General features: G+C 38.3%; 1 protein-coding gene across 8 annotated transcripts in view; it reads left to right on the top strand.

Moving 5' to 3' along the window:
- The first annotated feature begins 17,760 nt into the window (after positions 1–17,760).
- MICU1 (mitochondrial calcium uptake 1) overlaps positions 17,761–27,223 on the top strand; it is a 248,255-nt gene continuing 238,792 nt past the window's right edge. For 7 of the 8 annotated variants that reach the window (XM_019813253.2, XM_003994041.4, XM_019813251.2 and 4 more), the window contains exon 1: positions 17,761–17,914. The gene's annotated coding sequence lies outside the window, so the exon portion shown is untranslated. The remainder of the gene's footprint in view (positions 17,915–27,223) is intronic. The other variant, XM_023240541.2, reaches the window with a different exon arrangement.

Below are 27,223 nucleotides of genomic sequence, written 5' to 3'. Positions count from 1 at the left end.
TGACTGTATTTAAACACATTAGATAATGCATGTGTCTTGTTCTATAGCTTGTCACAATCCTACAATACTTTAGCCTGGTGAAATTTAAAATTTATCAAACCAAATCTGATAGATTAAGAAAGACAGACCTGAGCATATCATTTAAAGTTATGAAGGTAATTACTAGAAGAAAACAACAGAAACTGATGGGAAGAGTAGATAAGGAAAAGTGAGGAGTAATTTAAGAGTGAAATATTTTGTATTTTTCATAATTAGCAATCAATAGATATTATTGAAAGTTGGTAAGTCAAGAAATGGAAATATCTTTTATTTTTATTTTATATCTTGCAGTACTGCTTAAAAATTTTTAGTCATGTGCATACATCACTTGCACAATAAAAAAAATTAAAACATGGCATAGTACTATTTTTAAAATATGACTTAGCTAGAACAAGTATTTTGAGCTCCAATTCCCCATGTCTAAATTGATTCAGGAGACAGGAAAGCGGCTTCCCAGGGATGTGGCTGTACTTTAATTGCTACTCGGAAGAAAGCCTTATCTAGGCTGTAGAGTCATGTTCACTACTCTTCCCTGAGAAACTAAAGTGGATTCTCTTCTCACTGCATGAAGGTGGAAAACAGGGAGACAAAAGGAGGTGATTTTCCAGCCTTTGGTCAGGTTGTAATAATCTCTTGGAAGAGAAACATTTAATGCATTTATGGAGACCTAGAACATACAAGAATGGGAGTCCCTACCTGTATATAGTTAACATTGCTGACTAAATGCTTTATTTTTTTTTAAGTTTATTTATTTTTGAGACAGAGAGAGACAGAGCATGAACAGGGGAGGGGCGGAGAGAGAGGGAGACACAGAATCTGAAACAGGCTCCAGGCTCTGAGCTGTCAGCCCAGAGCCCGACGCGGGGCTCGAACTCACGAGCTGTGAGATCATGACCTGAGCCAAAGTCGGACACTTAACCGACTGAGCCACCCAGGTGCCCTGCTGACTAAATGCTTTAATCTTAGAAATGAAGGATTTAATTAGGTACCCAGAGTACCTAATGTTTGTTATTGCTTTTATTTTTATGAAACTTCTTTCTGATATAATCTGACTAGCATCCTGTCTGTCCAGTAAATAGATTTCCCAAGCCATCTGGATGGAAGTTCAAGCCCAGTGAAGCATAACGTATTTATAAGGTGTATCATAGTTCTATGACTACCTCTGACCTGTGACTCATTACCGTAACATCTTGCTGGTATGTGTACTTATATATATTTATACAATGTACATTCTTGAAAATATGTCATCAAAATTTCAGTACGATTTAATTACTGGTAAAGGATGTTAAATTGGTTTCATTTTAGAGTAGACAACTGTACAAAATGAAGTTAAGTTTACTATGCTACAAAGTATGGTAAGTGAGTCCCTCGTGACTTAACAATTTTTATATTTAGGAACAAAGAGGTTGTATTGAGGTTAGGATGCCCTAATGCTTAATTGCCTTCATTCAGGTTCACCTACAAGCACATCTAAGAAGATTCAAACGGAAGTCGTTTATTTGGGGGCTAGGGGAATGGGAAAGTAAGATAGGAAAAGAAGGCAGTCAATAAAGGGTGCAATATCAAGATGGCTACTGAGGTAATATGGGAAGGGCACCAACAGCCAACAAGACTAAATTTTTTACCAGCTTTCAGAATTGGGCTATGACTTTACTTTAAAAAACTAGTGTATCATTTCTTGTGCATCCAAGTTTATTGAGTGCGATTCACCCTCATTTATTCCACCTTCTAGTTAATACTTGTTAATATTATTTAGCTCAGAAATAAATGAAGTCTTCAAGAGGTTGGAACACTGGCACAGTATTTTGCATATGGTGAGCATTTAGTAATTTTCTACTGAATTGAGACAAATGCACAATGATATATGATGATACTAATACTGGACCCATCCCCATGAGTCCAAAGTTATTTAAATTCAGAAGCTATCCTGGAACAGATGGGGGTGGAGAAAGCCCCACTCCATAAGAATTCTTCTAGACCCTTTATGATCCTGGATGGTCATCTTACTAAGTATGTCAATAAATGTTATGGCGGGGCACCTGGGTGGCTCAGTCGGTTAAGCGTCCGACTTCAGCTCAGGTCAAGATCTCGCGGTCCATGGGGTTCGAGCCCCGCGTCGGGCTCTGTGCTGACAGCTCAGAACCTGGAGCCTGTTTCAGATTCTGTGTCTCCCTCTCTCTCTGACCCTCCCCCGCTCATGCTCTGCCTCTCCCTATCTCAAAAATAAATAAACGCTAAAAAAAATAAAATAAAATAAATGTTATGGCAAAATATTTGAATATGTGTTCTTTCTTTCATTTTTATTTCAGGCATTTCTTCTTATTTTTTTATATTATGAAATATGTCAAACATAAAAAATAGTGTAAGAGACCTATATATTCACCATGCAGATTTTACTTTATTTGTTTTAGTTTGTTTTTTTTTAAATAAACAAGAAGCTCTGGATAAGGTAAAGCCCTGCCTTTGCATCACTCACCTGCTTGTACTCACCAACCTTGGTCTTAGATTTTTCCTTAAGCTTTTTTTTTTTTTAATGTTAATTTATTTTTGAGAGAGAGAGAGAGAAAGAGAGAGAGGGAGAGGGTGAGGGGCAGGGAGAAAGGGAGACACAGAATCTGAAGCAGGCTCCAGGCTATCAGCACAGAGCCTGACATGGGGCTTGAACTCATGAACTGTGAGATCATGACCTGAACTCATGAACTGTGAGATCATGACCTGAACTGAAGTTGGACACTTAACCAAATGAGCCACCCAGGTGCCCCCCTTAGGCTTTTCTTTCCAGCTTACCTCTTAACTCAGGCAAATGAAACCTGAAACCACCCCTCAGGTGATGGCGAATGCCCTGACAGGACCTTCAGTTGGCCCAGAACAGCCAGACCATTTGAGCTAAACCCCCGACTCATGTCTGTGCAGCTAGACCATGGAGTGACCCCTGGAATGACTGGCAATTGCCTTTGCCTCATTATGATCCTAAAAGCTCTGCCGGAGGAGGAGCCTCAGCCTCATTTACATAACATACAATGTATGTATGGGCATATTTCCTTAAGGTGCATGTGTGACCTTATGCCTGCCTCTATACAAGGATGACAAGGCTTCCCTATGTAAGTATTCATTCTAACCCTAAACAAAAGGTATCCATTCACCCTCTCTCAAGGAGTCATGGCTTTGGAAGCCATTCCCTGTGATCGCCTTATCTGCTGCAAATAGAAGTTTTCTTTGTGCGACAGTTCAACTTGGTGCAGTTCCTGACTCACCAAGAACTGAACTTCTGTTGGTTCCATTAGAGTATGTATATTTTTATACTTCTACCTTGTATGTATCCATTAACAACATAGAATTTTTTGCATTTTTAAACTTATATAACTGGCATAATAATTTATATCACCTTTTGAAATTTAAATTGTTTTAATTTTTAATTTTTTTATTTTATTAAAAATTTTTTTTCTTAATGTTTATTTTTGTGAGAGAGAGAGAGAGAGACAGAGCAAGAGCAGGGGTGGGGCAGAGAGACAGGGAGACACTGAATCCGAAATAGACTTCAGACTCTGAGCTGTCTTCACAGAGCCTGATGCCAGGCTAGAACTCTCGAACTGGGAGATCATGACCTGAGCCAAAGTCAGACACTTAACCGACTGAGCCACCCAGGCACCCCTGAAATTTAATATTAGAGATTAATCAAGGTTGTTGCATTTTGTGCTGTATAGATTTCTATAGTATGAATAAATTACACAGGTTATATTCTTCTGCTGGTGGATATTAGTTGTTTCCAATTTTTGCTATTATGCAAAATGCTTCAGTGCACATGTGCTATTTCCTCTAGGATATCTACATAGAAATGGCGTGTCTTTCCATGCAGCTTATAATAATTTTTGCAGGATGAAAGTTTTAACTTTTGGTTTTTAGTTTATTTTTGTGTGTGTTGTAAGGTAAGAATCTAATTTTACCTCTTTCCATATGGAAAAAATATGAAAATTTCCCATTTTTTCACATTGAACTATTTCATATCTGTATCTCTCTAACAGATAAAGACTAAAAACAAAATGAAACACCCATAATCACAATGCCATTATCACACCTAACAAATTAATAATATTATTTTATCTCTTATCCATGTTCAAAATTTTCCAAATATGTTTTCTTAGTTTCTTCAAATCAGGATTCAAACAAGGTCAACAGGTTTTATTTCACTGACACATCTTTTACAACTTTGGTCTATTACAGTTCTTTCTCTCCTAATTTGTAATGTCATTTATTTAAGAAACAGGGTCATTTGTACAAATCCCACATTCTGTATTGGGTCGATTGCATCCTTGTGGTATCATTTAACATAGTCATCTATTCACCACATTTCCTATAAACTAGTAACTTGATCTAGATGCTTGATTAGATTCCAGGTTCAATCCTTTTGGCCGTAATAGTTTGTAGGTGGTTCTATGTACCTCCTCTTTTATTACATCATGAGGAATGCAATATCTGGTGTCTAACTATTTTATTAGATTTTACTTTTTGAAACAGTTTTAGATTTACAGAAAAACTGAGCAGATAGTATGTAGTGTTCCTTTATTTTCCCCACCTCCATTCTCCCCATTTCCCCAATTACCAACATTTTGCATTAATCTGGTATATTTGTTGCAGTTAATGAACTAATATTGGTACCTGATTACTATTTTTTTTAACGTTTATTTATTTTTGAGAGAGAGACAGAGCATGAGCGGGGGAGGGACAGAGAGATGGAGACACAGAATCAGAAACAGGCTCCAGGCTTTGAACTGTCAGCACAGAGCCTGATGTGGGGCTTTTACTCACAGACCACAAGATCGTGACCTGAGCTAAAGTCAGATGTTTAACTAACAGAGCCACCCAGGCACCCCGGTACCTCATTATTAACTGAAGTTCATAGTTTATTCAGATTTCCTTTGTTTCTTACCTAATGTCCTTTTTCTATTCCAGGACCCCAACCAAGATATCAAGACTACTCGCTTTTAATGATGTTAATTTTGACCAGTGGGTTCAAGTGTTTTCAAGTAGATAGATCCATTATGAAGTTATCCATTCAACCTTTCTCTCAATGATTTTAGCATCTATTCATAATCATTACCTAAGTACAGTATTTCACAAGGAATAGCAAAACTGTGATTTTTAAAATTCAATGACTTCTTCTGCAATTATTAGCTAGAATTCTCCTATCAAGAACTTTGCCTTTTCAGCCATTTGGTTACTTCTGAAATACTGTACAATTTATCTTGTGTAGATTTTAATGGTTGAAAATATTATGGTTCTAATATAACCATAGGATATGTGTAAGAGAGTCCAGTTACTTTTAATTTTTAAATTATTTGCACAAAAGCACAAAGAAAATATTTTATGTTGCTAGACAAAGGCAGTAGCTTTCATATTCCTGTAAGTAATTTCTGCCATTTATGCAGACTGCACAAAAACATGTTGAAATGCTAATGACGTTGTTTAAAAATAAAAACTATTATATTGCTTTGAGCCAAAAAATTTCAGGCACTTAAGTGGCATTAACAATTAGTCCTCAGAGATTTTTTGAAATGTAGTTATAATAATTAATACTATTCCTAGTTAATTTGTATGGTGTAGTAATAACAGAATAGTTTCTAGCTCGGGAACTGAGACACAAAGAGTTAAAGGAAGTGGCCTGAGGGAATTCAATAATTTATATACACAGGCCTATTAAAGAGAGTTAGCAATGAAAACATGAAAGAATGCGACTCCTTCTATAAAGGTATGGCATGTTAGTTATTTCCCTTCTCCCAAATACAACCCACTTGTGTAAAGCAAAACTTAATTTTCTAAAAAACATTATATAATATTAGTATTATAGATAAAGAATAAATACCTAATATTCAGTCAAAATTTGTTTCCAATAAAACACAATGGTCTGTTGGGGTCTAGTCAACAAAATATTCTCCATGATTCACTATCTACTTCATTTTGCTCACAAATATCAATACCACGGTTGTTTAGAAATTAAGAGGGCATGATGCCAAATTTTAAACAGACATTTAGGGGGTTGTTGGCTAGTTCTTGAAGGAACTTTTCACATTGTCCTCTCATGAACGTATTAGAATGTATGTTCCTAAAACTGGACATATACTCAATTGAATGTGCTAGACTTACTTGATTCATGTTAATAACTTGCGGAGGTAACAGCTGAGAGTGAGATAAACATGGAATGGAGGGAAATGATGAGTCCAATTGTAGCCCGAGACTAACTGCAGGCAGGGGAGACCATAGCTCAGCCCATTAATCTTGCTCTTCTAAGCTTCCCCTTAGGAAAAAAAGCCTACAAGAACCATGGCAAATCTGCTTCCTGAACATATGTGGAGAGATAGATCAGTGTAGAACAAGAGGTGAACTCTGGTAGTCATGGGGGTGCTCCTTCCAGATCTCCTTTCTATAGATTCTACATCAGGGAGCATGGCTGATTGACAGAGGACACATTTTAGGCTCCAGTGCATTCATGTCTGGCCTTACCTTCCCTAAGCTTCTTCCAGTCAATGACTGAGCACAGCAGGATGGAGACCAGTCTATTTCTGCACAAAGCGGGATTCCTTTTATTGGCTACTTTAGCTCAGGGACTTCCCATTGGCCTGGGTAATATTTTGTCAGAAGTGCTATAGTCTTTTTTTCTTTTTTTAATTAAAAAAATTTTTTTAATGTTTATTTATTTTTGACAGAGAGAAAGAGACAGAGAGAGAGAGAGACAGACAGAGCATGAGCAGGGGAGGGGCAGGCAGAGAGGGAGACACAGAATCCAAAGCAGGATCCAGGCTCTGAGCTGTCAACACAGAGCCCAATGTGGGGCTTGAATTCATGAACCACAAGATCATGACCTGAGCAGAAGTCAGAGGCTTAACCAACTGAGCCACCCGGGTGCCCCAGAACTGCTCTACAATCTGAGGCTCCTCCCACTCAATCCTTCCTTCCCTCTTCCCTGTCACAGATGTTAGGCCTGCATCACTCTCCCAGTCTACTCCTACTCCCTTCCCTTTCTCTTCCATAAGCACTCCCTCCAGTAAATCCTTGCACATCTAATCTCTGTGTCTGCTTCTCCATAGATTCAAACTGATACACTTACACAAGAGTTTAGCCCATTAGATTAAACTCACAGCTGTTTATAGCAAGTACAGACAATTTCTTGAAAAACTATATAGATCAATAGATGGCTTACAATTAGAATACATACTTTAAAAATTAATATTGATGCAAATTTACATGTAAACTATTGAATGGTTTTAAGGTCCTAATGAGCAATCACAATTTCTCTTGGGTTTTTGGTCTTAGAAGGTACATCTATCCACTATGTAAGTGCCATTCTCTAGTTTGGGGATAATGTAATTATGTACAGCAGAACTTTCTTTCTAGAACTATTTATGAATTTTATGATAAAAGCAATTCATAATTCAAATTCTACTTCCCGCTTATTCTTAGCTCTTCATGGTGATTGTGAAATATTAAAGGCCCGTGTTTCTATGTGCTGTTAAGTAAAGCATATTGGCAGAAGTAGAAACAGAAAGTAAAAGGACTAAAGAAGTAAAAGAAACATAGTTCATGGTTTATTAATATTTTTCCTCATACTGGCAGCAATACTATAAAACTTTGGTGTACTTTATTTCTGGTGCAAAGCAAAAATAAATGGAAACAGCAAGCCCTAGGCATTCCCCAAAGCCAATTCGATACTGGACCAAATTCACCTACCTTGCGTCTCACATACCATTCTATACCATGCTGAGAAAGCCATGGATTCCTTGAGTATTTTGTTTTGATTTCCCAAAAGAAAAATTAGTTGTAGTCAGTCATTTGGCTTTGGACAAAATCATATGATGTCCATCAAGAACAATGAAAGGAAGTTTGATTTGGGAAAAAAGAAGTGCCATTATCCTTTCTTGGCTTATTTTTAAGTCCTATACCTTGGAAGATATCCAGCACTTAATAAAAAAACTTCATATTACTTTGTTGAAAATCAGTATCAAGTATCAAAATGATACTGAAATGTTGAAATATCAAAAATGATACTTTTGCATTGCAGTAAAATAGCTCCATTTTCTCTAGAGTGATTGTGAACTGTGACTCTGCGTTGACATAAAAGTAAATGTAACAAGAAATGTAAATATTAGATCCTAATAATTTTAAATGTTCTAAGGGATAAAAATTAGGACTTTCCAGAGATAATGCTGCCTGGGATGTGTGTTCAGTGTTTATTTTCTATTATCCAATGAATGTATTTGAGTGCACATACTTGCAAAGGACAGCTATTTATTCCATTAATATTTACCAATTGCTCACAATGTGCCAGGTACTATTCTAAATTTTAGAACATTTGAAGATCCTTAAAAGGGGAGATGACTCCTGTTTGACCTTAAAGACACCTTTAGCTCAGTTACTCTTAGAAAGTAGCAGCTTACTAACTTTGCCTTTTGGTTGAGAATTTGATGGGTTATTAAATTCTGGAATGTGTTGTTTCTATAAGTTCTTTTTTCTGTACTATTGTGCAAGTTATGTCTAATAAATAACAATTAGAACACTGATCTGCTGAGTACTTCTGAAAAAAGTTACCACATCTGAAGAAATTTTAGAGAGAAGAGAGAAGACAAATAGGAAATTATCAAGGAAATAAATCAAGAATGTTTCTTAGGAACAAAGGACAGAAGTCATCTGATAAAGGACCTATTGAATGGCCAGCAAATTATATTTTATTCATTTTTTAATTTTTTTAAGCTTTATTTCTTTTTGAGAGAGAGAGAGAGAGAGAGCATGAGCAGGGGAGGAACAGAGAGAGGGAGACACAGAATCCAACACAGGCTCCAGGCTCTGCTCTGAGCTGTCAGCACAGAGCCCAACACAGGGCTCGAACTCACGAACTGTGAGATCATGACCTGAGCTGAAGTGGGACGCTCAACCGACTGAGCCACCCAGGCGCCCTGGCAAATTAAATTTAAAAAAGGCCCACAGGGTACATCATAGTCTGGGGAAAAAAGAAAAAAACCCTAAGAGGTCAAGAATTAAAATTGAATCTCACTTCTTGAGACCAACACTGGAAGCTAGAAGACAGTGTCTTTTAAGACAGTGTCTTAAAAATCCTCAAGGAAAATTCTTTTATTTAAAAAAATATTCTATTTATTTTCTTTCTTTTTTTAATGTTTATTTTGAGAGGGGGGGTTGAGGGACAGAGAGAGAGGAGGGAGAGAATCCCAAGTAGACCCCATGCTGATGCGGGGCTTGATCTCACAAACTGTGAGATCATGACCTGCGCTGAAAGCAAGAGTCAGATGCTTAGCTGACTGAGCCACCCAGGTGTCCCATTTAAAGATTTCATTTTTAAATAATCTCTACACCCAAGGTGGGCCTAGAACTCACAACCCTGAGATCAAGAGTCCTATACTCCACTGACTGAGCCAGCCAGGTACCTTGGAAAATTATTTCTAATCTCGAGTTTTACACCTAGTCATATTATCAATTAAGCATATAGCTGGACTAAAGACAATTTCTTATTTATAAAATCTCAAAAACTTTGCTTTCTTTCTTAGGAGGCTGCCACCAAAAAGAAACAATAAGCTGAGAAAAAGGAATCACTCATTGAAAAGAGGGAGAAAAGCCACAAGGACAATGGGTCTAGGTTCTAGGAGATTTACCAAAGGAGTGAGGTGAAGATGATACCCAAATTGATGATGAAGCAGGTTCACAGATGACAGCTTTACAGGAAGACAAGAAAACAAAAGATAGAGATTGGGTGGGTTGGTGGGTTCTAAGAGGCACAAAAATTGGAAATGATAGCTTTTCTGATCGGTCCGAACATATTAAAAGAAAATATATTTGTTCGTAATAAATATTTATTTAGTGACCACCTTGAACAAGTTACTACTCTCATTAAGCTTTCATTCTGGCCTAGGGAGTAAGATGATAAATATAATAAAGTTTATATTAGAAGGCAATAAAATGTATGAAAAAAGAAAAAGGAAAGCTGGGTAAGAAAGACTATAATTACTCTAGGTTAGGGAGAATAGAGTGTGTATTACAATTTAAGATAGGATGGTGGGGCTAGACCGCACCATAAAGTGACATTTCAGCCAAGACGTGAGGGGAATTAGGAAATTGGTCATGTGGCTGTCTGGCAGAAGAACTTGTCAGGCAGAGGGAATGGCCCGACGGGGTGGAGAAATGTGAGAGGGGTAGATGCCAGAGCAGCAGGAGGAAATGAGGTCAGAGAGGGACAGGGTGAAGGATATGTCACGTAGGGCCTCGTAGATCGCTGTAGCAAGTGGTGCTTCTCAGAGGGAACTGGAGATCCAATGTAGGAATGAAATGGTTTCTATTTTAAAATGATCGCTCTGGCCGCCATGCTAGAAAAGACTCTGCAGATAAGGGTGGAAACAGGGAGATAATAAGGAGACAATTGGATTGCCTAAGGAGGCAATTATTCCAGTAATTCAGGCAAGAGATGTTGGTAGCACAGACTGCCAGGGCTACATCCGGTGTATGTAAACTACAGTGGTACATCTGCTGAAGGGCTGAAAGAAGAATTAGTAATAGTCACATAAGAAACTAAACAAAGTTAAGAAAGTGGGGGGGGGGGTGGTGGTGGTGGCTGAGATTGCATCGGGTGCCGCAACACCTAACTTCTTCTGCCTAGTCTCACTTTCTCCTCCCTTCCATAGCTGTTGAAGCCTAATAAGCATCCTGGATTCTAAATTTCTTTTTTCTTTTTTTTAAAGTTTATTTATTTATTGTGAGAGAGACAAAGAGTGAGTGCAAGAGGGGGAGGGGCAGAGAGAGAAGGACTAAGGATCCTAAACCTTCTCTCTGCTGACAGCAGAGAGCCTCACGCAGAGCTGGAACCCAAAAACCTGAGCCAAAGTTGGACACTTAAACCAACTGAGCTACCCAAGCGCCTCTCTTTTTTCTTTTTTAAGTTTATTTATTTACTTTGAGAGAGAGGGGAAAAGAGAGAATCCCAAGCAGGCTTTGCCCTGTAGGTTCAGAACAAGATGCAAGGCTCAATCTCACGATCCAGAGATCATGACCTGAGCGGAAATCGAGAGTCCAAATTCGACTGAGCCACCCGGGCACCCCCTGAATTCTACATTTCTGTCCCAGAGTCTGCTTCCCAGAGAACCTAACTTAGAAATTTTGACCCACAACACCATTTATAGGAATTTATTCCACAGATTACTCACCCATAGGCAAAAAAGATGTATATTCACAGTTATTCATAGCAGATTATTTGAAAGAGCGAATGTTGGAAACACCCTGAATGTCTGATTAAATAAATCAGGTGACTGATTAAATAAGGACATAACTATAAGTGGAATACCACACAGCTGTATAATAAACTGAGGAAGCCCTTTGTATAATGATATGAAAAGATTTTCAAAATGTATGAGTTTGCAAGTGTAAATTTGTATATGCATAAAGGATGCATAAAAACTAATGTCATTTGTTGCTCCTGAGTGATTTGGGTGTCTCAGGGACAGAGGTGGAAGGAAGATTTTTCACAGTGTACTTTTTGAATTTTAAACCATGTGATTGGGCTATATGATTAGAAAAAAACTTTCACTAGTTGAATTATTTGTCTTAAACTACATATGGGGGGCCTGGGTGGCTCAGGCGGTTAAACATCTGATTTCGGCTCAGATCATGATCTCGAGGTTTGTGAGTTCAAGCCCCGCATTGGGCTCTGTGCTGACAGCTCAGAGCCTGGAGCCTGATTCAGATTCTGTGTCTCCCTCTCTCTCTGTCCTCACCTTCTTGTGCTTTGTTTCTCTCTGTCTCTCAAAAATAAATAAACATTTAAAAAATTTTTTTAACTACATATAAAATACCGTGCACAGCTTTGAGAAAATAAAAATTAAATTAAAAACTACCTATTACATAAGAAAAAAAGGAACAAATTGTACAGAATGATTTCCATTTTAGAAAAATTTGTTTACACATACAGATACACACATTGATAGAAGCACGGAAAAGACTCTAGAAGGAATCAAAGCTTAATAGCAGTTATTAATTCTCAATTGTTTGAATTTAAGGGAATGTATACCTTTGTATTTAAACAATAATTTTTAAAAATTATGAGACAAACTAAAACCTAAAAATAGGGAAAAACTCTGACTTGCCAATTATTTTTTTTTTTAATTTAAAAAAAATTTTTTTTTCAACGTTTATTTATTTTTGGGACAGAGAGAGACAGAGCATGAACGGGGGAGGGGCAGAGAGAGAGGGAGACACAGAATCGGAAACAGGCTCCAGGCTCTGAGCCATCAGCCCAGAGCCTGACGCGGGGCTCGAACTCACGGACCGCGAGATCGTGACCTGGCTGAAGTCGGACGCTTAACCGACTGCGCCACCCAGGCGCCCCTGAATTAGTCCATTTCTTAAAACCTCTAGAATAAAACCTCAGTTGCAAATATAAAAAGTCCCTGCAACTGGGATTAGGAAATTGTTTGGCCTTTTGAACTCCATTGCTTTTCCTCTTATCGGCTGTATATAATCAACTAAAATTATAAAATATAACTGCCATGTGACTCTAATACTGATAGTGGAAATAAAAGAACTAAAAACAGTGAAAAGATTCATGACGAATGTTCTAGTCCATTTTGGAATGAATCCTAAGAGAGAGAAATTGGAGAGCCCTTAACTTTTTTCTTTTAAAAACAATTTAAACATACAGAAAAATTGCAAGAATAGGACAGAGGACTCCTGAATACCATTTATTCAAATTCACCAACTTTTTTTTTTTTTTTTTTTTTTTTTTCAACGTTTATTTATTTTTGGGACAGAGAGAGACAGAGCATGAACGGGGGAGGGGCAGAGAGAGAGGGAGACACAGAATCGGAAACAGGCTCCAGGCTCTGAGCCATCAGCCCAGAGCCCAACGCGGGGCTCGAACTCACAGACCGGGAGATCGTGACCTGGCTGAAGTCGGACGCTTAACTGACTGCGCCACCCAGGCGCCCCCAAATTCACCAACTTTTAACATTTTGCTACATTTACTTTATCATTCTCTTTCTAAATATTTTGCTTTATTTTTTTCCAAACCATTTGACAATAGATTGCATACATCATGCCCCGTTAGCTCTTCATACATTAGTATATATTTACTAAGAAAAAGGATACTCTTTTATATAATCATCATACAGTTACCAAATGTGGGAGCTACTGTAATCTATGGTCCGTATTCCAACTTTGTCAATCATTCCAATAGATACTCTCTAGCATTTTCCCCCAACTGGTACAAGTTCCAGTTGAGGAGCGTATATTAACTACTACAATCGTATATCGACTACTTCAGTAGTCAAGTCTTTATTCCTTTTTAATATGGAGCAGTTAGTTCTTCAGCACTTGTTTTCATCTTTCATGATGGTTATTTCGTAAAATGTTCCCCAGTATGGGTTTGGTTGATGTTTCCCCATGATTAGATTCAAGTGATATGTCCTTCTCAGGGTATCGCATCAGGAAGCACATGATCACTGATGAAAGTGTTGCCTAGGTTCTCCACTGTATAGTTACTATTTTCCCCTTCCAGCATATACACAATATGTGGGAAGGTACTCTGAAAAGAGGAGAATATGCTCCTTTTCATCAAGTTTTCCCCCTGGATTTAGACTCCATTGGTGATGTTTCCCCAAACCGATCTCTTCTACAATAGTTGCAACTCCATCACTCTCTCTGTGTTTAATCATGGGCATTCTCTCTATTTAGGAACATCTTTCCCCTTTCCCCCATTTCTCTCTCTTACATTACTACAGACTCATGGATTTTATTTTATTCAGTGGAGCATAATTCATTACTGTTCTTATTTTGGTACTTGAGTTATACCAGATTTGGCCAATGAGAGGCCCTTTTAGCTGACTCTTGTGGACATGCCCCCATTTTATTTTCTGAGCATTCCCTATTTCTGGCATTAAGATGTCTCATGTCATCTTGTGCCTTCCTTCCCTAGTCCTCAAATCAGCTGTTCCTCTAAGAATCCCTGGTTACTTTCCATGGGGACAGGTATTTAGAAATCAAGATCTGGGCAGGGAACCTTTAAGGTTGAAGTTAGTTTTGATCATAAAATCAAGAGGAATATGTATCGATTTTTACAAATCATCACATATATGGCTGATTTAGCTATGTCCTTTTTTCCTCTTTGTGGTAAGAAAAAAAGAAACTTTAGTTTGTTTTTTGGATTTTTCTTATTTACTTGAATTTAATTAGCTCTGGCTACAATTATTAGCAAAGAACACTCCCTGCCACAGTAACTATGGATTCTAAATGTCTAGATAGCTATTCAAATATAGTGTATCATCAAGAGAAAATTGTGATGGAAGCCTGGATAGGTTTTGAAATACGTACTATCACATAATCTGTAGAACCCTGAAGATAAGTGTAATGCAACATGGGACATTTCATTGAATTCATTTTAAAGACATTGAATCAACGCTCCATGAAATAACATTTTCTACAGTCAGATGCTTGTTGCAAAAGATGTTTTGCTTTTTATGGTGCTGTGATATGTTGGAAACTGCTGTGGTAATATCTCCTGTTATTATTTTTATTTGATAAAGGCAAATGAAGTATAAAATGTTTGAAATAAGTACATCAATGTCTATTTTAACTGAATGAAACTAAATATGTACTCTGTCTCTTGATAATACAGATCTTTCAACAGTGATATACTTTTCAAATATTGATGATGAAATAAATAAATCATATTTATGTGTGATAGTACTAGGGGCAAAGACCAAATCTATTTGTTTGTTGCATGTATTTCTCATTGCTTGGGAATCATCTGGGTCACTTTCTAAAAATCCAAATTCCTACATTCCTGAGCACCACCCTAGTCCATTTAAACAGCATATCTCACGATCCGGGAATCTGTATTTATTAATTTTCCCCAGGTAATTCTGAGATATTTGATCATTAAACTGATTTATGAACTATTGAATGTGGCAAAAAATACATTTATACCAGGATGTAAGTCTCATTATATAAATAAGCTGCCCAAGGGCAGGAAATGTGCTTCTAAACTTTATAAGCTCGGCACCTATTATGAGACTTGCATACAGTAGGCATTTAACATGTGCTTATGAAAATAATTCTGACCTCAAATTTTATTGGAGTCTTAATACCTAGTTTGTGTAAGGAATGTAAACGCACCTTAGGGATATTCTATATTCATGTGAGAAGAACTACTTTGCATAGCAACCTGAAAGACAGTCCTGGATTGGTGGATTGATTTCTTTTATTAAAAACTTTTTTTTTAATGTTTGTTTATTTTTGAGAGACTGAGAGAGACAGAGCATGAGCATGGAGGAGCAGAGAAAGAGGGGGACAAAGAATCCAAAGCAGGCTCCAGGCTCTGAGCTGTCAGCACAGAGCCCAACACAGGGCTTGAACTCACAACCTGTGAGATCATGACCTGAGCAGAAGTCGGATGCTTAACCGACTAAGCCACCAAGGCACCTCGGTGGACTGACTTCTAATGCAGAAGTAGCTGTGCTCAGTTATAACCCTGAATTCTAACTTACTCTATGCTTCTGAAAAAAGATAAAGAATACTCCCATTTATGACTGATGTAATGTGTAAATTTTCTCTGTCTCGTTCCTCTTTCCACTAACTGTTCTACTTGTTGACAAAATGACTAGACAAAAAATAAAATGGTAGCTAACATTTGTACGATATCAAACTGCACTTCTCCAAGTGTAGTCCCAGGACTCCTGGGGTTCCTGAAACCCTTTCTGGTGATCCATAAGGTCAAGACTTTTTGCCAGTAATATAAGGCGTAATTTGCCTTTATCACTCTCATTCTTGGAGGATACAGTGGGGTTTTCCAGAGGCTACATCATATGTGTATCAAAAGAAATTAATGAAGAAAAGATACAAGAATTAGCTTCTTCTACAACCTGGATGCTAAAAAAATGTACAGGAGGGGCCCCTGAGTGGCTCAGTGGGTTGGGCGTCTGACGTCAACTCAGGTCATGAGCCCCGCGTCGGTTCCGGGCTGACAGCTCCGACCCTGGAGCCCGCTTCAGGTTCTGTCTCCCTCTGTCTGCCCCTCCGCTGCTTGCACTCTGTCTCTCGCATTGTCTCAAAAATAAATAAACATTAAAAAAAAAAAAAAAGAAAGAAAAAAAATGTACAGCAATTTACAGGCTCTTCTATTTTTTTTGAAAATGTAGTTATTATTCATAAAAATGTTACTTATGTCAGCATATAATGGGTTTAATATTTAAAGAAAAATTTTTTAATGTTTATTTTTGAGAGAGAGGCAGAGGGTGAGCAGGGGAGGGGCGGAGAGAGCGGGAGACACAGAGTCTGAAGCAGGCTCCAGGCTCTGAGCTGTCAGCACAGAGCCCGATGCGGGGCTCAAACTCATGGACTGTGAGATTATGACCTGAGCCCGAGTCAGACACCCAACTGACTGAGCCACCCAGGTGCCCCAAGGTTTAGTGTTTTTTAATGACTAAAATTAAAAATTTTTCAGTTTTAATTTCTAATATGTTAAATATTGATAGGTATAATAAACATAAACAAAAGTTGCTTGGAGTCCTCAAAAATTTTTAGGAGAGTAAAGGGATCCAAAAAGACCAAGAAGTCTGAGAAACAGTGATTTATGTTTTTACATGTTATTTAGTTTTATACAGGCAAATATAAGAATTAAATTAAAATTAAAATTAAAATTAAGATTAATGTAGGGGCCCCTGGGTGACTCGTAGTTTTAAGCATCTGGCTTCAGCTCAGGTCATGCTCTCGCAGTTCATGGGTTCTGTGCTAACAGCTCAGAGCCTGGAACCTGCTTCAGATTCTGTGTCTCTGTCTCTCTGCCCCTCCCCCGCTCACACTCCGTGTCTCTCTCAAAAATGAATAAACATTAAAAAAAATTAAATCTAATCTAAAATTAGATTAAATTACACCAACTTAAAAATAGATTTTCAAAAAACATTTGTTTTTGAGAGACAGAGAGAGAGAGAGAGAGAGCAGGGGAGGGGTAGTGAGAGAGGGGGACAGAGCATCTGAAGCTGGCGCTTTTGCTGACAGCAGAGAGCCCAATGTGGGGCTCAAACTCCCCAACGGTGAGCCACCCAGGGGCCCCTCCATGGTTGTAGCCTTTTCCACAGCTCTGCTAAGGAAATTATTGAAGAGGAAAGTTTTTATTTTGAAAGTCCTCTGGTATCATAATCAAAATATTTTTATTCTATTTCCCTAGCAGTAGTGATGATCCTTTTCCATCCCCACTTCTGACAGCAACATCTTTGATGAAAAACAAGTTATTAGTGGCTTAGGGCTAAACTCTCCAACAGTGTTACTTTGCAAAGAAAACAGCCGAAAAACCCAGAGTAGAAGTAGTGGTGAGGTTTCTAAATTCAAAGAAGCTTCAAGGTCAGGAAATAGGGAAATTTTACTAGAAGCCTAAACCTAAATACAGTTCAAAAGGAACAATTCCCAAGTCACTGTGGTCCAGTTTTCTTTTCACTGACTCTTTTTTCTTAGTCAACACGTAAACGGACTCTTTTTAACTGAATTATGTGTGTACACTCCTTGTGTGTGTGCTGGGGAGGGACGGAAGAGAAGGGGACCAGAGGAAAAGCCTGAGAATTTCTGGGAGCCCTTTCACTTTCCCGCCTCAATACTGAGGGGGGCGGGGCCCGAGGCCGGACCGGGGCGGGTTGCTTCCCTGGCCCCGCCCCAACCCTAGTTCTCCGTGCCCCTCCCACATGCGTTTCGCCATGATCCCAACAGGCCCAGCGGCTAGGAGGGTCACGTGAGGGTGGGCGGTGGAGGAGGAGGTTTTCCTCCGCTGGTTTTTCGTCTCTATGGTTGACAGAGGTGGGCGGCTTTGATCCAAAGGCATTGGCAGCTCCAGTGTGGACAGGTGAGTCCTGGACCCTTAAAGGTGTGAGGGACAGCCATTTAGGGAAGGCGAAAGGGAAGGCAGGGCGAAACAGCTTTAAAGGATCTGGCCGCCCGTGTGTTGGCTTTGGGATCCGGCGACTTCTCGGGTCTGGCGGCATAGCTGTCTTCCCTGGCGTGCTCAGTTCAGGGGCTTGAGAGGAGTCCCTTAGTCGTGTCTGCTTGCCGTCCTCCGCTTTCCTTCATCTCACCTCGTCCCTTTTCGCTGTCCCGGAGAGCTCCCAGTGCAGAGTTCCCAACGGCGAGGTTCACTTGGGCGCCGATGTCCCTCTCTTTTCGGGCAACCTGGAGATACACAGGTAGACCTGACTAGTTTCGCTGGGATTTGTTGATGTGGATGGACGTGGGTGATGGAGTTTACACTTAGATGCCTTATGGGTAGAAATATTAATTATTGAATCGGAAAAAGAAGTAGAAAGTCAGTGGGGACCCGAAGGAGCAAAACATAGTGCAGCCTTCTTGGACTGTTCAGTTTTTATCTTTTACGATGCTTTCCGTTTTCATTCTCGCTTAAGTTTCCTTTTTACCATCCCGTCCTGGCCCACCGTACGATGTTTTGAGAATGAGCCGAGTGTTACTGACTCTGTGTGAATGTTGAGAGAAGAGTTTAAAACGGACTGTTAAGTTGCTGTCTCTGCTATCTTATGGTTACTTTTCCTTCCCTTTCAGATGCCTAAAAAGTGTTAAGTATTTGTAAATGTAATGTAAAAAGAATTACTATTTTATGGCCAAGGGACTAGAATAAACTATTCCCCTTGTGGTACCTGGAAAGACTCACTTTCTTTGTTATTTTATAAATGTTTTTATCTCCAAATTTTGGGGTGGTTTGGCTATACCTTTGTTTATGTTAAAGTACCCCTTAGGTCCCGTGTGCAAGTAATCTAGCAGTAGAAGAAAGGAGTATGCTGACAAAGTGAACCAATTTGGGGTTGATAGATGTAGAATTAAAGTTTAAAGTTAAACCATATGACTAATAAAACGTCAGCATCTTGAGACACAGATATCACCCTGGATGACCAACACGCTGTCTTTCTGGTGTTGGACAAGGTAATGAGTTTGTTGAACATCATCTTGTCTTAAAAACTTTTTAGAACTTTTCACTTGTTTGTGAGAAGATGGTGTTGGCCTCCAGCTACTCTTTATAGTCACCCTTGATAGGTGATTATCTCTTCCACTTAAGATCATCATTCTGGCCATCTAATTATGTCATTGACCCTCTAAGTGTCCTTACTGAAAATTGTGAAACACAGAGTAATACTAACAAAAAGTGAAGATTCGGGAGTTGGTTCTGTGCTTGGGGAGAAAGGGAAAGAGTGATAGAAGCTAATAAAAGCAAGAGAACAAAAGCACATATCGCTACCTTCCTTTATAATTTATAGACCATATTCAGTAGACTTTTTATATTCCCACGGATGCATCTTGAGACTGACTTTCCTATATTTAAGAATGAACAGGGGCGCCTGGGTGGCGCAGTCGGTTAAGCGTCCGACTTCAGCCAGGTCACGATCTCGCGGTCCGTGAGTTCGAGCCCCGCGTCGGGCTCTGGGCTGATGGCTCAGAGCCTGGAGCCTGTTTCCGATTCTGTGTCTCCCTCTCTCTCTGCCCCTCCCCCGTTCATGCTCTGTCTCTCTCTGTCCCAAAAATAAATAAACGTTGAAAAAAAAATTAAAAAAAAAAAAAAAAGAATGAACAATGGTATGTAACTTTTCCCATGATGCATTATTACATGAAGTAATTATAACTGAAATATTTAACTGACCCTTCAGGTCTTATATTATTTAGAATTATAGGACTAAAGTAATTGATAAGGTTTTTAAACCTAATTTGGACACTTTTAATCTTTAGTTTTACTTTTTGAGCAATTTTTGTAGTGGTGGCATCACGTGCTGAATGTTAACCAGTATTTTCCATATAGAGTTGTTTACTATATTCGTCTTTTTGCTTTAAAGTTTATTTATTTTGAGAGAGAGAGAGAGAGAGAGAGAGAGAGAGAAGTGGGGAAGAGGCAGAGACAGGGAGAGACAGAATCCCAAGCAGGCTCCACACTGTCAGCACAGGGCCAGACACGGGGGCTGAACCACAAGATCATGACCTGAGCCAAAATCAAGAGTGTGGTGCTCAGGGTGCCTGGGTGGCTCAGTAGGTTAAGCATCTGATTTCGGCTCAGGTCATGATCTCCCAGTTTATGGGTTCAAGCCCCAGAGCCTGCTTTGAATTCTGTGTCTCCCTCTCTCTCTGCCCCTCCCCCGCTCGTACTCTGTCTCTCTCTCTCTCTCAAAAATGAATAAACATTAAAAAAAAAAAAGAGTGGGATGCTCAACTGACTCAGGCACCCTTATATATTCCTTTCAAAAAGGGAATCAATTTTTTTAAAAAGTTTTACTTGCACTTTTTATTTTTTCCCCCACTCAAAACAAAAATAGCTTGGGTGTTTGCCAACTAAAAAAGTTGATTCTTTTAAAATAGATTTTCTATACACTTTGTAAATTATGAGAAAATTGTTAATGCTTTTAAGACATTAAATGTTGTTACGTGAGCATATTTGAGAAGAAAACACAGGGCAGGATTTTTAAATGTTTTATATTTCCTGTTATAAAAGTGTATGTGCCTGTTTTGGAAAAATGGAAATATGATGAAAATATAACATTGAAAGCCGGAATCCTAATTTATGTTTTCCCCTGCCACCCTGTAACCACTAGTTAGTTCCCTCTGCATATTTGTGAATCAGTGTGCAAAAGTAGAGTCTCAAGTAAAACTCCCTGGGAGAGATGGTACTAATAGCTCCAGGCTTACATCCTACAACCTTAGAAACTCCAAAAGAGAGAGAACTTCCCTGTGTCTGTGATTCCAGGAAACTACTATATGAGAATTTCATTAACCTGACTTGGGTCATTGCCCATCCTGGCAGTAGTCTCTATGGTCAGAGTGATAGAATGCTTTGTGTGGTCAAGATTGGATCTTGTTCTCACCATGGAGTGGGGTAGGGGGATACCATTTTAAACTACATGAATTAGGAACAGGCAACGTCAGGGTGCCTGCCTGGCTCAGAGGTAGAGTATCCCCCTCTTGATCTTGGGGTTGGGAGTTCAAGCCTCACATTGGGTGTAGAGTTTACCTTAAAAAAAAATAGGCAACAGTTTTTCTTTAGGGAAATTGAGGTGTCATTTTTCTGGAGAGGGGAGAACGATTCCTGGACAGGCAAAAACAACAGATGTTCACTGAAATAATTTTATATGTATTTGTTTTTTTTTAATTAAGAGAACTTGCTTTCCTTTACCCAATATAAATTAATTGTATTTTGCAGTTTGAGTGTTAGTGTTTTTTTTTAATGTCTATTATTTTATTCATTTATGGAACTTGAAATTTAAACTCCTTGACTAGCATATATTTGTGCTGTTGTTATATGTTTAGCCCTGTACTCTAGAGTATTCAGCTTTTCTAACTTTAGGTATATTGTGTGTTTGTCAGTTTGTTAAAATCATTTATTGGTAATTTTTTTTTTTTTTACTGTAGGTGTACTTAACAAATTGTAGTTTTATAAATAGTAAATGAAGTTTTGAATATTTAAATGTATGTAGTTAGTATGGTTAAATGCTTGATTCTTTTAATTATTACACGTTTAGAAATCTGTTAGTATAGAGGGGTGCCTGGGTGGCTCAGTCGGTTGAGCATCCGACTTCAGCTCAGGTCATGATCTTGCAGTCCGTGAGTTCAAGCCCCGCATCAGGATCCTTGCTGACAGCTCAGAGCCTGGAGCCTGCTTCAGATTCTATATCTCCCGCTCTCTGCCCCTCCCCCGCTCATGCTTGTCTCTCTCTGTCAAAAATAAATAAACTTTAAAAAAATATATTAAAAAAATGTGTTAGTATAGTAACCATTTCATTTTGAGCATTGTATGAAAAAGAAATTATAATTGTCACAAAATGCTGTCACTGGGCATTAACTTTAAGACTATAGTTAACATTAATGTCTGGTTTTGTATCTTTATGGATTATTCTAATGGTTCATTATATTTTAAGAGAAAATATAATTGAAGTTACATATTGTTTACCTCACTGTCTTGATTTTGTTTAAAGGAAATGTTAGCAGTTCAATTCAATGGACATTTGAGCTTTAATTGCAAACGTTGGTGTCACGGGCTTTAGTTTAGACAGATTCATATTCTAAAATCCAACTCCATCACTTCTTGATGTTGAGCAAGTTACTTAATCTCTTTGAACTTGAGTTTATTCCATTTTCAAAATAGAAATAATAACACTTGTCTCAAGGGGGGGTCTTATGAGGAGTAACTTAGTGTATGCCAAGGGTCTGGGATGTAGTAGGTACTTATTAAATGTAATTGTTAATAATAATGAAAACAAGAAATAATGTCTAAAAAGATTTTACTATCCCAATTTCAAAATGTTTAGCTCCAGAGGGTTTAAATGTATATATAGGTGTTACAGAATTAATTGTTTTGTGTCAGTTTGTCTTGATTTTAGCAGGTTTTAAGTTCTGTGTTACATAGATAGCAATAAACTAAAAGACTGTTTAAACTACATAATTATTAGAGGACTGCCCAAGTATTTGAAGATGGCCTAGTCCAAGTATGAAAACTGTTAGGATAGGGGAATGTATTGAGAGAATTTTACACAGACTCTGAGCTCAGCAAAGTTTAATATTAAGTAGGTCTTACATTCCTTGGCTATACAAGGCGACCTAGGTGTTGAACACCTTGGATGTTGATATAAGAATTTATGGTGACTTTTGTTAATAGGCAGAAATAATAAAAATGGATTAGCTTTTATTTTTATTTATTTATTTAATGTTTTATTTATATTTGAGAGAGACAGAGCGCTAGTGAGGAAGGGGCAGAGAGACAGAGACAGAATCTGAAGCAGGCTCCAGACTCTGAGCTGTCAGCACAGAGCCCAACACGGGGCTCGAACTCAAGAACCATGAAATTATGACCTGAGCTGAAGTTGGACACTTAACCGACTGAGCCACCCAAGAGCCCTGGATTAGTTTTTATTTTTAAGGATGAGTTCAGGGTGATGGTTACATGAAGTAATGCTTTGAGAACATGTTATATTGGACACCTGCAGGTGGAAGAGATAATAGTTTAGAATGTTACTTGAAAAACAAAAAAAGGCAGCTGTAGAATTGAACAAATGTGAAAAGTAACTGGCTTTAAATATAATTTTTATCTGGTATGGGAAATTAAATATTGCCACTTTGAGAGGAGAGGTGTTTTAGCCCTATTTATGAGCAAATAAATAGCTAGAAATGGATTAATCTTTTTTTCCCCGAACTGATAATCAGTTTTAACATTTCCTAGGCTAACTAACTAACAATAAGTTCAAGGTGGTTTTTACTAACCATGAGAAAATTGAAAACTTAATGTAATCTTGGAGAAATATATTCATATAATTCATGTCAGGTATACAAATAATGTTTACAATTCTCTTCAAAGTGATTTCGTATTGGTCATTTAAATCTTAAAGTCCCTATCTTAATACCTTGGTTGTTCAGAGTTGGTGGTTACTTCGTGTCTATTTTTTTTTCTTGAGAGTGTGCACATGTGCGCAAGCAAGCGCATGAGCAGGGGAGGGATGGAGAGAGACAGGGAGAGAGAGAATCTCAAGCAGGCTCAGCACTGTCAGCACAAGAGCCTGACACGGGGCTTGAACTCGTGAACCATGAGATCATGACCTGAGCCGAAATAGAGTCAGATGCTTAGTGGACTGAGCCACCCGGGCATCCCTAGGCTGAGGGATTCTTGATGCCAGAAACAAGTCTTACTCATCATAATATCCTGAATATGCAGCAGAGTACTTGTAGTCTATACAAGTTCAGAACATGTTTGGTGAAGAGTAAGATATTTCATCTGCCTAAAAATCGGAATAGAAATAAGATATAATTCAATAGATTAAGTCTGCACACTATAACCTATATCAGTCTGATGCATTAAGAAAACTTACTTGGAGACCTCTAGAAAATTCCATGCACACTTTTTACCACACATCAATAAACATGTTTTATCTGTAATATATACCAAGGCAGTGGAGAGAGAGAGAGGAAAAACATTTCCATTCGTTAAGGAGCTCATAGTCTAGTGGTAGAGACAGCCAGATGAATTGATAATTACAACTTAGATTTATGCTAATTAAGATTCAAATTAAAAATTCAGTTTATCGCTTCAGTAGACACATTTCAGGTGCTCAGTAGCCACATGTGGCTTGTGCTTACTGTATTGAATAGATGTAGAATATTTCTATCATCACACCACATTCTGTTTGACAGAGCTGTTGTAGAACATTATACACTTGAACCTACATTCCCTAATTTCAGCTGATAGTTAATTTTCATTTCAATCATATTCCTTCCTTGTTCAAATAAAACTTGCTTTTAGATTTGAAAGTTGTATTTTTTAAAATTATCAAGTGAATTTTATAATACATTTCAAATAAAGTGGTATTGTTCATTTTCTCATGTCTTTGATATGTGATAGCATTTAAATTAAGTAGTTTCAGAATTTGATTAAAATATTTTTTAAAAGTTTATTCATTTTTGAGAGAGAGAGAGAGAGAGAGAACACAAGTGGGGGTAGTGCAGAGACAGAGAGGGAGACACAGAATCCGAAGCAGGCTCCAGGCTCTGAGCTGTCAACACAGAGCCCGACAGGGCTGGAACTCACGAACCATGAGATCATGACCTGAACCTAAGTCAGACGTTTAAATGACTGAGCCCCCCGGGTGCCCCTCAGAATTTGATTTTTAACTTCAGCATTGGTATCATCTGACTTTCTATCCTAATAATTTCTGAGATGGCAGTGTAGCATAATGGTTAAGAGCAATGGCTTTGAGATCAGAGAAATCTTCCTCTGCCATCTGTTGGCTGTGACTTTAAGCAAATTTTCTAAAAGCATTGAGCTGTGGTGTCCTCAGTAAAATAGGAGTAATAATACTTATTGCAAGGGTTATAGAAAATTAAATAAGGTAACAGATATTAGGCTTTTAGCATAGTACCCCTCACAGAGTATTGTTCATTAAATGCTGGCATTAAAGAGAATTTTGAACAACGAGTTGTTTAAAAGTTATTTAAAAGAAAACAATTTTTTGAGAAAGTTGGAGACATTGGAATAGAGGCTGGGTATTAGAACATACCAAGGAATTAATGTGAAATTTGTTAAGTGTAAGTGTGACATGATTATGTGGAAGGAAAGTCTATATTTTTGGAGACATATCAAAATAATAGCAGTGAAATGATAGACTGTCTTGAGAGTTGCATACAAATGATTCACAAAGACATACGAATAAAAGGGATGGAAAAATTGGTCTTAATATCCATTTCTGGTGAAGAAGGATTAATAAGTACCATATTTACCTTCCTGCCTGAAATAGCTAAAAAGGCAGACCAAATATACAAAGCAGTGGTTTCCTAGATTTTGGACATGGTGCAGCAAAGGAAGGTGATCCTTGAGAGATGGGAAACAGATGGGGTGAGCTCTGTGACTGCTCTGGTGTGCTGCCTGGAGTTTCCCCCCTGTAGAGCAGGGAGGGGGAATCCCAACCAGAGCACAGGGGTCTCCTTGAATTGACACAGCCTGGGGAGGCCAAGGCGGCTGGAGTTTGCACGACAGAGTACTAGAGATGAGAAAGCTGAGAGGAGAGAAAACTTTGGACATCTGCAGAGGCTCCCCCTCAAGTATTGAGTGGAGAACTGATCAGTGAACACATGTGAGGAAACTACTGAAGCTAGGAAAAGAACCACCTGAAAAGAATAGAGAACAGTACTCAGAGTTTTTGCAAAGGCAGAAATAGTGTTTTTTCCTGTCAGCCAGAGTGGAAAATGTGTTACTAGGTCATATAGAGCATTCAGAAGGGCTTTGTTTTAGTAGTGGGATAAAATTAGGTGCTCCAGCCCAACCTAAAAAGCTTTAAAAAAAAAAAAAAAAAAAAAAAAAAGCAAGACCTGAAAAGGTCAAACTGTTTCTAAGAGACTTAGACTTAATTATAAGCTCAAGAACAGTTATAGGAATTCAAAAATATCTAGCACCCAACAAGATAAAATTCACAGTGTCCAGCATCCAATCAGAAATTGCTAGGCATGGGGTGCCTGGGTGACTCAGTCTGTTAAACAGACTCTTGATCTCAGCTCAGGTCTTGACCTCGGGGTTGTGAGTACAAGCCCTGCATTGGGTTCCACACTGGGTGTGGAGCCTACTTAAAAAAAAAAAAAATTACTAGGCATGTAAAGGAGCAGGAAAATATGACCTATGATGACAAGAAAAAAAAAGTCAAAAGCAAAAAGTCAAAAGCAGGTGATAGAATTAGTAGAGAGGAGTATTAAAACAGTTTTTATAATTGTATTTCATATGCTTAAGAAACTAAAAGAAAGATTGATTATGTTAAATAGAAGCATGGAAGATAGGGAAAAGACCCAAATGGAATTTCCAGAGATAGAAACTATAATGTCTGAGATGAAAACTACACTTGTTGGCATTAATGACAGATTAGACATTGGAGAAGGAAATTTATACTGAAGCGCATGAAGTATACAAAATAATCTATGAAGAGCTCTTGCTATAAGTACTTAATTTGACTCTGGTCAAGTTTTTAGATGTAACTTGAATTTATGGGAGATAAAGGGACTAGAGAAACATTGAAACCATGCTATAAGGAAGCAACTAGATAAATCCAGAATTTGAGAAATGCTGCAATTTACTTGCCCTGTTCTCTTTGAAAATTAAGGTTGTGCTGTGATTACACAACATGGTGGATATACTTAATGTAACTGAATTGTATACTAAAAAGTGGAGAAAATGGTAAGTTTTATGTATATTTTACCATTTTTTTTTTTAATTTTTTTTTTTTCAACGTTTATTTATTTTTGGGACAGAGAGAGACAGAGCATGAACGGGGGAGGGGCAGAGAGACAGGGAGACACAGAATCAGAAACAGGCTCCAGGCTCTGAGCCATCAGCCCAGAGCCCGACGCGGGGCTCGAACTCACGGACCGCGAGATCGTGACCTGGCTGAAGTCGGACGCTTAACCGACTGCGCCACCCAGGCGCCCCTATTTTACCATATTTTTAAAAAAGTACCATTTTAGTCATTTTAGGTGTGCTGTTGGGAGGCATTAAGTATATCTCCGTTGTTCTGCATGCATCCCCACCATTCATTTCCAAAACATTTTCTTCTTCTCAAATGGAAAACTCTACCCGTAAAATGGTAACTCCCCTTTAATTTCTCTTGCCAGTCTCTGGCATCACCAATCTACTTTCCGGTTC

Source organism: Felis catus, chromosome D2 (genome assembly GCF_018350175.1).
Source record: "Felis catus isolate Fca126 chromosome D2, F.catus_Fca126_mat1.0, whole genome shotgun sequence".
NCBI classification, from domain to species: domain Eukaryota; kingdom Metazoa; phylum Chordata; class Mammalia; order Carnivora; family Felidae; genus Felis; species Felis catus.
The sequence above is the reverse complement of the archived record's forward strand: the minus strand, read 5'-3'. Positions and strand labels throughout refer to the sequence as shown.